Source organism: Adiantum capillus-veneris, chromosome 10, assembly GCF_014529385.1.
Source record: "Adiantum capillus-veneris isolate H3 chromosome 10, ASM1452938v2, whole genome shotgun sequence".
Lineage (NCBI taxonomy): Eukaryota > Viridiplantae > Streptophyta > Polypodiopsida > Polypodiales > Pteridaceae > Adiantum > Adiantum capillus-veneris.
In genome coordinates this window covers 159,449,485-159,461,551 of record NC_140940.1, presented here as the reverse complement: position 1 = coordinate 159,461,551, position 12,067 = coordinate 159,449,485, and the positions used below count along the sequence as shown (strand labels likewise).

Below are 12,067 nucleotides of genomic sequence, written 5' to 3'. Positions count from 1 at the left end.
CTATTTAGTGTAAATTTATGGTCAAAGTGATGCTCTATGTGTGTGGCATGTGTGTAGGTCAAAAAATGCCAAAAAAACTCTTTTTTTTTTGCCGTTCCGACCCCCGTCCCCGTTTCCTGACTCTTGCCGTCCCGTCCCGTTCCCGACCCCGACCCGCTGTCCCATGTAACTATGGAAGTTCAACTTTGACCACAAGTCCAAGAGAATGTTTTTTGAAGGCTACAATTGTAAGGTGCAGCGGAAGTGAATGTTGATATTGCTAAAGATGAGTGCTCCAAACTGTGCTCAAGGGTTCCTTTTACTTATGGAAGGGAGAGCCTTCCATCCTTTAGCGAGAGAATGCAATGATCACAAACAAAGTGAATGCTACTGTGAGTGGACGTGTTAGAGACTGAGAGAAGAGAGAGAGAAGAATATGACACCAGGCGGTTCTCAAACCCTCCTCCAAGGGCCCCTCTCTCGATGGTGAGAGAGGTCTATGCTATTGATTGCACAAATCTGGTACGATGGTGTTGGTGTAATGAACTTGATGCTATGATGCAAGGGAAGGCTAAGTCGACGATGACGGCGATGATGATGGCGACGATGAATAATGGCTGAAATCTGGCTGAGTTTTGAGGCTCAAAAACGCTGGTGGAGATTGGCTGAAAGCGCTTCTGAGGCCTGCTTAAAAACGTTGGGACACTTGGCTGAAAACGCTGAATTTGTCTTGCTGAAAACGCTGCTGAATCTTGGCTGGAAACTCTGTCGATAGCTGGCTGAAAACGCTGATGAAGCTGGGCTGAAAACGTTGAGGTTGAAGGGGTGGAAACGCTGGCGCTGAATGGCTGAGGGAGTCTTGCCGAGGAGGAAACGCTCGAGGGCATGCTGCAAGAGATTTGCTTGTGCTCTCCTTGTTTCTCTTGCTTCTACTGAGTGACTGCCAGGTTTCTTTTATATTCCTTTAGCAATTTGCCCTACTCACTTTTCCAACAAAAGTCACTTATTAATAAATAAGTGAAAAATGTGTATTTTGGGAAGAAGGGTTCTATGCTCTGTAAAATGCTCATGATGGTTACTGAATGCCATGCTAATGATGATGTTGTGTGCAATAAGAGGATATGCAACTAATCTTAGTGCCTGGACATGCACGGCCTGCGCACAAAGGTGCTAGAACACTTCCTAGGCTGACTTGAACCCTAGACCTGAGATAGCTTGTCCACATGCACATAGGGTTGGATGTGCACGTGATAACAATTCTCTTTCACAGGGATATCGACTTTATGATCCAGAGAAGAAGGATGTACTCAGCCATGATGTTGTCTTCGACGAGTTCCGCTCCCAAGTTTTTTACGACGACCCCTAATTTGCCGATACTTGGAGACCCAGATTATGCGTTGCCTCTTGAGGAACCCTCTTCTCCAACCCCTGTCCCTCAAGCTACAGAGGAGGATACACCCATTTCAGATGATGCTGATGATAGTGGTTTTCATCATAGTGCAGAGTTAGAGCCAGATACACCAATAGCTCCTCCTTCGGACAAGTTTCCAAAGTGGCTATTAGAGACATTGCGAGATGTAGCAACTTCATATTTTCCACCAGATTAGAGTGAAGCCGGTACAACATGACAATCTCAGCGCCTTCGATTTATTGAGGTGGATTGGACTTTATTACAGGTGAACTATGCTTTGATGTCGACAGTGATCAAGGACAGAGATCCTCTATCACTTGAGGAGGTGCTTTCACAACCAAAGTGGAAGTTGGCCATTCCGAAAGAACTTGATTCCATTAAAAAGAACAATACTTGGGAGTTGGTTCCGCAGTCTGCCAAGCGGAAGGTGATTGGCGTCAAATGGGTCTACAAGACCAAGTACAAATATGATGGTTCTTTGGACAAGCACAAGGCAAAGCTCCTTGCCAAGGGCTTCTCTCAAAGACAGGGTGTGGACTATGAGGAGACCTTAGCACTGACTGCGAGGATGCCCTTGCTACCTTTTTTGGGTGGCCGGTTTTTCAGATGGATGTTGTTTCAGCTTTTCTCAACGGTGACTTAGAGGAGGAGGTGTATGTGGAGCAACCTCCAGGTTCAAGGATCTAGATTTCAGAGACATGGTTTGTAGGTTTCTAAAGGCCCTCTATGGCCTAAAGAAAGCCCCTCGAGCATGGTACCAGAAGATAGACTCTTTCTTTCTACAACACTCCTTTCAACGATCTTCTGCAAACCTAAATTTATATATTTACCGTGAAGAAGGATTGGTGACACTTATTATCGTCTATGTGGACGATCTTGTAATAACAGGTAGCCATGTTGAGCACATCCGCAATACCATGGAGATCTTGGCGAAGGAGTTTGAGATGACAGATCTCGGCTTGCTTCACTACTTTCTTGGATTGGAGATATGGCAAATAGAGGGGGGAATTTTTCTCTCTCACGAGTGCTATATCCAAGAGTTTTTGGAAGCATTTGGTATGACTGAGTGCAAACCTATCTCAACCTCTATGGATCCCAATAACCAGAAGTTGTCACAAAATGACTCTCAGATGTAGCCGATGCTACAAAATATCAAAAACTGGTCGGTTCTCTTATTTGGGTTCTCAACACCCGGTTTGATGTCAGTTTCTTGGTGGGACTTCTCTGTTCTTTCATGCAGAGACCTAGCAAGTCTCATTTGAAGCAAGCTCTTCGGACTCTGCGGTATTTAAAGGTGACCAAGTCATTAGGGATTCACTATGCGGCCGGAGGTATAGACTCCAAGGTCATTCTACAAGGATGGAGTGATTCAGATTGGACAACAGTCAACTGCAGGTTACACTTTTTCTTTTGACTCGAGCAGTTTCATGGAGCCAAAAGAAACGGCCTATAGTTGCCTTATCTTCCACAGAGGCAAAGTACAGGGTTGTTTGCAATGCTACATGTGAGTCAATGTGGTTACGAACGCTACATTCAGAGATGGGATTTCCCTATCAGACGACCATCATGTACTCTAACAACCAGAGTTGTATAGGCATTGCGAGGAATCCGGTACTCTATGCCCACACCAAGCATATAGAGATACACTACCATTTTGTTCGTGAGAAGACCAAGGATGGCTCTTTTCGAGTAGAGTACATTCCAACATCAGATAACCCTGCTGATATCTTCACCAAACCTCTTCCACAGGCGACATTATCCTCTCATGCCAGCTCCCTTAGACTTGTTTCCTGTCCAGGAGCTAAGAGGGGGTGTTAAGAGTTCAGATTACATGTCCGGTGGTGACTCCAGTATCTCCCAGGAGCATATTAGGGAGTGAGGGTTGTGCCCGGCCGTATTTGAGGTAGACATACCTTTCTTGGCATTGCACTCCACGGTGTCGCCCACCCAGTAGGCTGGCATGAGGCAGGACTCCCGTTCTTAGCGTTTCCCAAGGTCAGAGTCTCGAGTCTTCTACAGTTGTGCTGCTAAATATGTGCGCGGACGTATTTGAGGTAGACATACCTTTCTCGGCATTGCACTCCACGGTGTCGCCCACCCAGTAGACAAGCATGAGGCAAGACTGCCGTTCGTAAGGTTTCCCAGGGTCAAAGTCTCGAGTCTTCTACAGTTGTGCTGCTAAATATGTGTGCCAGGTCACGTTTATTAGCATTTTTAACCATTTTTAGAATTGTGGGGTTTTCCACGCAGGTAGGGCAATTTCCCAATCGCCTGATATATGCAAACCCCCGCTTGTACTTTTGGCATGTTGTTCAGAGCAAAGATCCAGCATTTGGGCACACACTCTCTCTCTAGCGTTTCCAGCTCTGCTAGCGTTTTGTTGTGTGCACCACTTTCTCCCTCTAGCATTTTCTCTCTCCACCATCTCTCTCTCTCTCTCTCTCTCTCTCTCTCTCTCTCTCTCTCTCTCTCTCTCTCTCTCTCTCTCTCTCTCTCTCTCTCTCGTGTTTTCTCCCAGCGACTTTTAAAGGCGATGTGCCCAATGATGGGGAGCCAGATGTGCAACCCGAAGCGGAGGAAAGCGAGGAGATACTCGTTCTAGAACAAATATTGGCACATAAAGATAGAAAGATTAAAGGTAAAGTGATTAGGCGGTTCTTGGTTAAATTCAAGAATTATCCTGCATTGGATGCAAAGTGGATGGAGGAGGGGGACCTAGCAGATACTCCTCAAATTTTGGAACTTTACCTTGAAGCATTCGGTTGTAAGGTGCAGCGGAATGAATGTTTGCGCTTTGCTCAAGATGAGTGCTCTGAACTGTGCTCAAGGTTCCTTTTGTTCTTATGGAAGGTAGAGCCTTCCGTTCTTAATGAGAGAGTGCAATGATTACAAACAAAGTGAATGGACACTGTGCGTGCAAGTGTATGAGACTGAGAGATAGAGAGAGAAGAGAGATACGACACCAAAGACGTTGTAAAACCCTCCTCCGAAGGCCCCACTCTCGTCGGCGAGAGTGGTCTACTATTCATTGCACAAACTGGTACAATGATGATGCATGCGACTGATCCAAGTCTAGACTATCTCGGCATGACGACGGGGTGACGACATCGACCTAAGGGCTGAAATCTGCAATCTTTTATCTGCTGTCCCAAAAACGCTATGGGCTGAAATCTGCTGTTGCCGAAAACGCTGTGGAAAACGCTGAATTTTCTGGTCTTTATGGCTGAAAATCTGCATCTACTGTAGGCTGAAAACTGAGGTTCTTGGGGCTGAATCGGATGGTCTTTCTACTGCTGAAAGTCACCAAGGGCTGAAAGTTGTAAAGGCTGAAAACTGCAAACGCCAGAATCTCCAAAAACGCTAGGGGTGCAATCTAGAAACGCTAGGTGCTGGGACTTCTTGCGGTGAAGATCTTCCGCAAATGCTCTGTATCTGTGATGCTAGGCGATGATCCTCATGATGAAAACGCCAAGCTGATGCTGATGAGAAAAACGCTAGGGAACGTGGTCTTTGGCGATGATGTCTTTGCTTGGAGGAAAGTCCACCAAGGGTCTCGCTTGAGAAGTTGCCTGTTGAGCTTGGCTCCTGCTTCCTCTTCTGCCACTTAGTGCTAGCTTAGGTTTGCTTATATACAAACTTACTCAATTTGCCCAACCTACTTTCCAACAAGAGTCACTTAAATCACTTAAAAATAATAAGTGAAAAATGTCAAAAAAAAAAGGTAAAATAGGCTAAATGCACTCGAAAATTCCTTGAAGGATTCTGATGGATTCTGATGGGAATGCTTATGATCATGCTATGTGCAACTAGAGGATATGCATCTACACTAAGTGACTAGGCATGCACGGTCTACGGATAGACTCACAAAAGTGCCAGATCACTTCTAATCTAGACTGACTGGACTGACTGAACCCTTGTCGTGCTCTAGCTTGTCCACGGACACATAGGGTTGGATGTGTCACGTGACATAGGTTTAGCATAGTCTACTCCGATAGAGCCCCAATTTTAGCATGGGTGAATCTAGTGCAGCGGGTTTGCACAAGAGGGGAGTCACTCCGCTCCTTTGTCAACAATTTACCCCGATTTTTTATATAGAGTCATTGATCTCCCTTTGGGTTTCAGGGATACTGCTGGGCTGACAGTATTCTGCTATATGAATTTATGAACTGGAATTCCCGAAAATGAAACTGATTGATTTGTACTTGACTTGTTTGAGTGCAAGAACTGAAAGACGAAATGACTGCAGCATTTCAGTCTCATAAATCTCAATAGACATGATTGCAATAAGAATTAGTTAATCGGGCATCTGTGAGGTCCTGACTGGATCTAGATGCGATTACTAAATACGTTCCCAATTAATCATGGTCTGAGATTTGGAATGAATTTGAATGTGATTTGTCATGAGATGTTTTGTGATGTCAAATGATGTCCGATGATGTGACTGTCGATTGGTACATGTGCTAGATGCGTTGTGTCTAGTGCGTCGGGTACAAACAGTCAGTGTCTACTAAGACAGTTTATGGCCTTTGTTTTGCAGGCGTAATCGAGGGCGATTACAATTCTTTAAGAGGGGGATATGTCACAAATTGATGACGTGGCAGCTACAGGAACCCCAGAATTGCGCCGACACGCTGACTATACGGACAGTCCCGAAAAACGCACCGGAAATCGCGCTGACACGTGGCAGTTGTACGGACGCCGCAAATTGCGATGACATTGCTGACGTGGCATTCCGTATGGATCTGCGTAAATTGCACTAGCTGATTTTGCTTGCAGCTTTTGAAGCTTAATGCTTTTGAGAGAGAAGCTTTTAAGTTAATGATTTTGGGGCTCTGCTTGTGGGCATCCCTTGTACTTATAAATAAGTGGGCTAGGCCTCACTTCTCAAAGCATTGGACGCAGAGTCTGAGAGTGAGCGCTTGCCTACTCTCTTGTACTTTGAACACGGATTAATATAAAAAGAAATACCGAAAGGGGTGCCAGTCTTTGGGGCCAATACCTCTTGGCATGGACCTACGCCGGGCAGTGTCGTTTTTTGTGAACTGTTTTAGAGTGAATCTCTGTTGTGTCGCGGTAGAATCTAGACTTGGGGTGTCCAAGTTGGTTACACCTCATGTCACTTGGGGTCCCATGGCAAAGGGTCCAACCCACACTTGTGGGGAGTGGTTGCAGTTTACAGTACTTCCTATAGAGATCCAGAGCATTCAGCTACAAGACATGAGGGGGGTGCAGAGCATGTCTCTGGATATTGTAGAGGCTATACCTGTAGAGTGGCACAGCCCTCTTGAGCCGGTAACTCCCTACTAGATGAGGGCTTTCACACCACTTGAGCTCCTCATTTCATCTAGGGCTTGCTTAGACACATGTTACTACAAGTTCTTTGAGGTTCAGAGAGAGGATCGCCTCCATAGAGTCACTACCGAGGCACCAAAGGTGGCTAAGTGTCATAGTTACAGGAAATGGCCATTTTCAAGTCGTCATTCCCCGTTCCCAACCTAGCTTCTCGTTCCGAATTCCCGTTCCATGTTTCAGACGTGAGTGTTCGAAACAGGGAATGGCATTTCCTACCGGTTGTCGTTCCCCATTCCCCGTTCCGATTTCCAGTTCTGGGTAACTATGCTAAGTGTTGCTTTCAGCGGATCCGAGTTGTGGGCATCAATGGGAGGACTTGTGTCATACACCGTAACCCGTCAAATCTTAAGTCAGGACATTGGCAGCTATGGGCTTGGGAAAACCGCCCTTTGGTGCGAGTGCAATGGAACCCGAGGGAGAGGTTTTGGCGAGATCCCTTTCCTCCAGCCGATCACACAAGGACCCCCTTCTTCCAGTTGACAGCTCGGCTGGGTCGCCACGTACTGACAGCACAGAGAGAGGCTCGTCCCACTGGGCTTGGGAAAGCCGCCCTTTGGTGCGAGTGCAATGGAACCGGAGGGAGAGGTTTTGGCGAGATCCCTTTCCTCCAGCCGATCACACAAGGACCCCCTTCTTCCAGTTGACAGCTCGGCTGGGTCGCCACGTACTGACAGCACGGAGAGAGGCTCGTCCCACTGCACGCGGTTCACTAGCAGGAGGAGGGTCTCAAGTCCGAGTTCTTGGCAAATATTTGGGAGTGCTTGTGGGACAGCAGACAACGGAGGAGAGTCACCATGTTCTAGTGGCTAGTTGCACATCGAGCTACTGCAGTAGTTGGTTGGTGCACAATGGCCTCTCGGCCGTATATGCGCCCTAAGACCACCCACCTGAGACTCAGCGTCACTGTCTGTGGGACTGCCCCATGGCACAGCAAATTTGGCTTCAAATTCTTCGGCTGATGCCTGCACTTTTTACTGCCAGTCAATACACTTGAAATGCTGCAGCTTAGTCCACACTCACAGGCCCAGCACTTCGCTTTGAGATGGTTTTTGTTCGCATGATGATTGTGTTACAAGAGAGAAGGCCTACACTCCAACCCGCCACAAAGCTTGTCCCTCAAGAGTGAAGCAGAGATAGAGAGTGTTGTTGGGAGCTTATTTACAGCTTGACAATGTGGTTCATCTGGGGAGCCCGATGCTTCCGTATCTTTGAGGCTTGGCCCGTCCCACTAGCGGAGACTATCCATGACATTTGACTGGAGACGATCTATACACTGAGGGGCCAGTTTGAGAGACCCCAAGGCAGCTCCAACCCCATGCAGGAGTGCCGCGAGGCCTTCTTGCGACTATGGCGATCTTCAATATGGTTCATGGCACGCCTAGATGTAAGAGGATGTCTAGGCTCAGAGCAAGACCATTTAGGTCCCCCCGTCGCACTTAGCAAGTTGGTGGATACTAGAAAGTGAACTCAATAAAGGCATAAAGTCAAGGTGGGACTACCAACAGAAAGTATCCGACATTTGGGCCACATTGCACTTTTGGATGCGGTCCCAATGAGGATAGATGGTCAGATGACCACACGGAGCCCAAAGGAATCATTTCCTAAAATTTAGGGAACTGCTATTTTGGGCCGTAAAATGTGTTCACGTCATTACCTTCGTTATGACTAGGGGAACATGTTACAACTCTGCTGCAAAGTCAATTGATGCACCAGTTGAGAGATTTTTAAGCGGGAAGCCCAATGCAGGGAAATTGCATGCATGAGTGCCAAGTGGCACTTTTTGGTCAATTTACCAAGTCTGGGAGAACAGAACTCGTAACTGACTTTTTGGAGCAGTTTTGGAGGCTGATAATTGTGATTTTCAGCCATTTCTCTCCATTTTTTAGCTTCCCATGACTTTACCTAGGACCAAGGAGCTCATTTTCAGCATTGGAAGGCATCCGATGCGTGTTTACACGGCTGTTTTGCTGCGTTTTCAGCGATACGCAGATTGGCAGCCATGGAAATCTTCTCCTTTTTGCATCTATTTGTTCACAGATGCATTACAGGTCAAGGCAACAGAGGGGGCGCTCGATTTATGCTGGGGGGATGCTTCATTGAGAACCTGTCACAGGTTAAGAGCTATGGAGTGCTTCCTTTCCCTCTTATGTACAGTACGGTGCCAGGAGTGATGCCCTGCATGCTACGCACTGCTCTCTCTCTCCCCTACGAGCAGTATGTTATGCCCCACTAGTGGGCTTTTCATTTGACCAATGTACAGTTATGTGGATTCATGCGCGATTGCCGAGGCAAGAGCCTCTTGCACAACTACTGGGTTAGCTAGCAGCTAATCCCCCGCAGGTACAGGTGAATTCGGAGAGGTTTCACGTCAGAAATCTCAACCAATTCAAAGGGCAAGTAGCCCTACAGGTGCGGGAGCTCGAGGTCTTGCTACAGATGCGACCGGCACGCGAAACGGAGCCCAAAACAGGGAATTACAGCCTGCTGTGTATTTTTGCAGGTTTAGGGTTTCGGCCCTAAACGGACCCTAATACCCCCAGGAGGTTCGGGGACGCGAAGGGACCCCTGTACGGGTGAAGTGGCGCATTTTCGGGGCAGAAAAACGAGAATTCAGCATGCTGCCGATTCTCGCCAGGTTTTGCAAAGTGTCCGTATGCGTCGGGAAAGTCACTTATTGCGTGGGGATACTGACTGTGAAGCGTCCTAATACAGTTATGCTGCCGAAATCGGGCCAGAACAGGTGTTTCCTAGCCTAGATTGTGCGGGGCAGCTTGTAGGAGATTACAGGTTTTATTCCCACTGTTAAAGAATAAAGAAATACCGAAAGGGGCGCCAATTTTTGTGCCTACAGGTTGTCAGCGTCTGCTCGGGGCATTCTAGCTTCCGAGCCGTGTGTGTATTCAAGTGTTAATCCCCGTTGCAGGTTACGTTTGCAAAGTGTTGTGTGTGTGTGTCTACAGTAAAGAATGTCGGGTGAAAGCCAACGCCTACCGCCCCACCACGGGCCGGTTTCAAGGTTCCGTTTGCCGGGATATCAATCACTTTTTCCTCAAAGAGTGAGCCTCGGTTGTTTTGGGTAAAGACAGAGTGCAGGAACGTGGGATTACACTATGGCCGACAAAGGGAAGGGCATTATGGAAGAGGGTTCCTCTTCACAGGACAACGAGGAAATTCTGCATGTTCGTCCTGCCAAAAAGTGGTCAAATTAGGGCTGATTTTCTGCTCCATTTTAGGGTTTGCAAGTATGAACCAAGATGAGATAGGGAGAGGTCTCACGATGGTAGATTGGCCACAAGATCTCCTACGGGAGTGATGTGGGTCTGCCAGGTGACACGCTGCTTGCCGATTCTCTTAGGCGATTGCTTGGATTCTTTGACGCATCGGTAAATCATCTTGAAATTTGAGCTTACTTGGTTGTGGGTAGTACGCTACAGTGTTGTGGAATTATGCTCGTTTGCAGAGGCAAGAGCCTCTTGCACAGGTAAGAGTTAAGGGAGAAGTTGCTAGATGCTATTTGGTGAAGTTCAAGAACCATCTACCTATGGATGCAAAGTGGATGGAAGAGCATGTGCCATGAACAGTCAGAGTCACTAAATGTATTGCAGCTTTACCTTGAGGCCTTTGGGTTACAGCCTATGTATGCCCCAACCCAATGTCTGCAAAGGAGGGGTAATGATAGAGCTAGCACATCAAATGTACTCATGGATTCAGTGCAATAGCAGTATACAATTTGACAAAAGTATGAAGGTCTCATTAAGTCTTTCTTGCGAATACATGCTATGATAAAAGAGTGCTAACAACACAAGATCATCTATGGCATGTATTTATGGTATGCAATCGAGGACGTTTGCGATTTCAAGAGGGGGGTATGTCACGAGGACGTGGCAACTGCTAGCCTTAGTTGTTGGTTTCTTTCCAATGATTTTTGTTTAATTTTTGAGACCCTCTTTTTGAAGTTGCAAATGGTCGGACATTGTATGGCCAATGTGAACAGTAGTTTCACTCGCAGACGGCAAGTTGGTCGGCACTGGAATTCGAATAGTAAGAGGATGTCTAGGCTCACAGCAAGATCATTTAGGTCCCCCCGTCGCACTTAGCAAGTTGGTGGATACTAGGAAGTGAACTCAATAAAGGCATAAAGTCAAGGTGGGACTACCAACAGAAAGTATCCGACAGTTGGGACACATTGCACTTTTGGATGCGGTCCCAATGAGGATAGATGGTCAGATGACCACACGGAGCCCAACGGAATCATTTCCTAAAATCTAGGGAACTGCTATTGTGGGCCGTGAAATGTGTTCGCGTCATTACCTTCGGTATGACTACGAGAACATGTTACAACCCTGCTGCAAAGTCAAGTGATGCACCAGTTGAGAGATTTTTAAGCGGGAAGCCCAATGCGGGGAAATTGCATGCATGAGTGCCAAGTGGCACTTCTTGGTCAATTTACCAAGTCTGGGAGAGCAGAACTCGTAACTGACTTTTTGGAGCAGTTTTGGAGGCTAATAATTGTGATTTTCAGCCATTTCTCTCCATTTTTGAGCTTCCCATGACTTTACCTAGGACCAAGGAGCTCATTTTCAGCATTGGAAGGCATCAGATGCGTGTTTACACGGCTGTTTTGCTGCGTTTTCAGCGATACGCAGATTGGCAGCCATGGAAATCTTCTCCTTTTTGCATCTATTTGTTCACAGATGCATTACAGGTCAAGGGCAACAGAGGAAGCGCTCGATTTATGCTGGGGGGATGCTTCATTGAGAACCTGTCCTCACAGGTTAAGAGCTATGGAGTGCTTCCTTTCCCTCTTATGTGCAGTGCGGTGCTAGGAGTGATGCCCTGCATGCTACGCACTGCTCTCTCTCTCCCCTACGAGCAGTATGTTATGCCCCACTAGTGGGCTTTTCATTTGACCAATGTACAGTTATGTGGGTTCATGCGCGATTGCCGAGGCAAGAGCCTCTTGCACAGGTACTGGATTAGCTAGCGGCTACTCACCCGCAGGTACAGGTGAATTCGGAGAGGTTTCACGTCAAAAATCTCGTCCAATTTAAAGGGCAAGTAGCCCTACAGGTGCGGGAGCTCGAGGTCTTGCTACAGATGCGACCGGCACACGAAACGGAGCCCAAAACAGGGAATTACAGCCTGCTGTGTATTTTTGCAGGTTTAGGGTTTCGGCCCTAAACGGACCCTAATACCCCCAGGAGGTTCGGGGACGCGAAGGGACCGTTGTACGGGTGAACTAGCGCATTTTCGGGGCAGAAAACAGAGAATTCAGCGTGTTGCAGATTCTCGCCAGGTTTTGCAAAGTGTCTGTATGTGTCAGGA

General features: G+C 47.2%; 1 protein-coding gene across 1 annotated transcript in view; it reads right to left on the bottom strand.

Moving 5' to 3' along the window:
- Window positions 1-12,067, bottom strand: part of LOC147449954 (voltage-dependent chloride channel 1, chloroplastic-like) — a 127,094-nt gene that overhangs the window by 27,282 nt on the left and 87,745 nt on the right. The gene's annotated exons all lie outside the window — the stretch shown is intronic.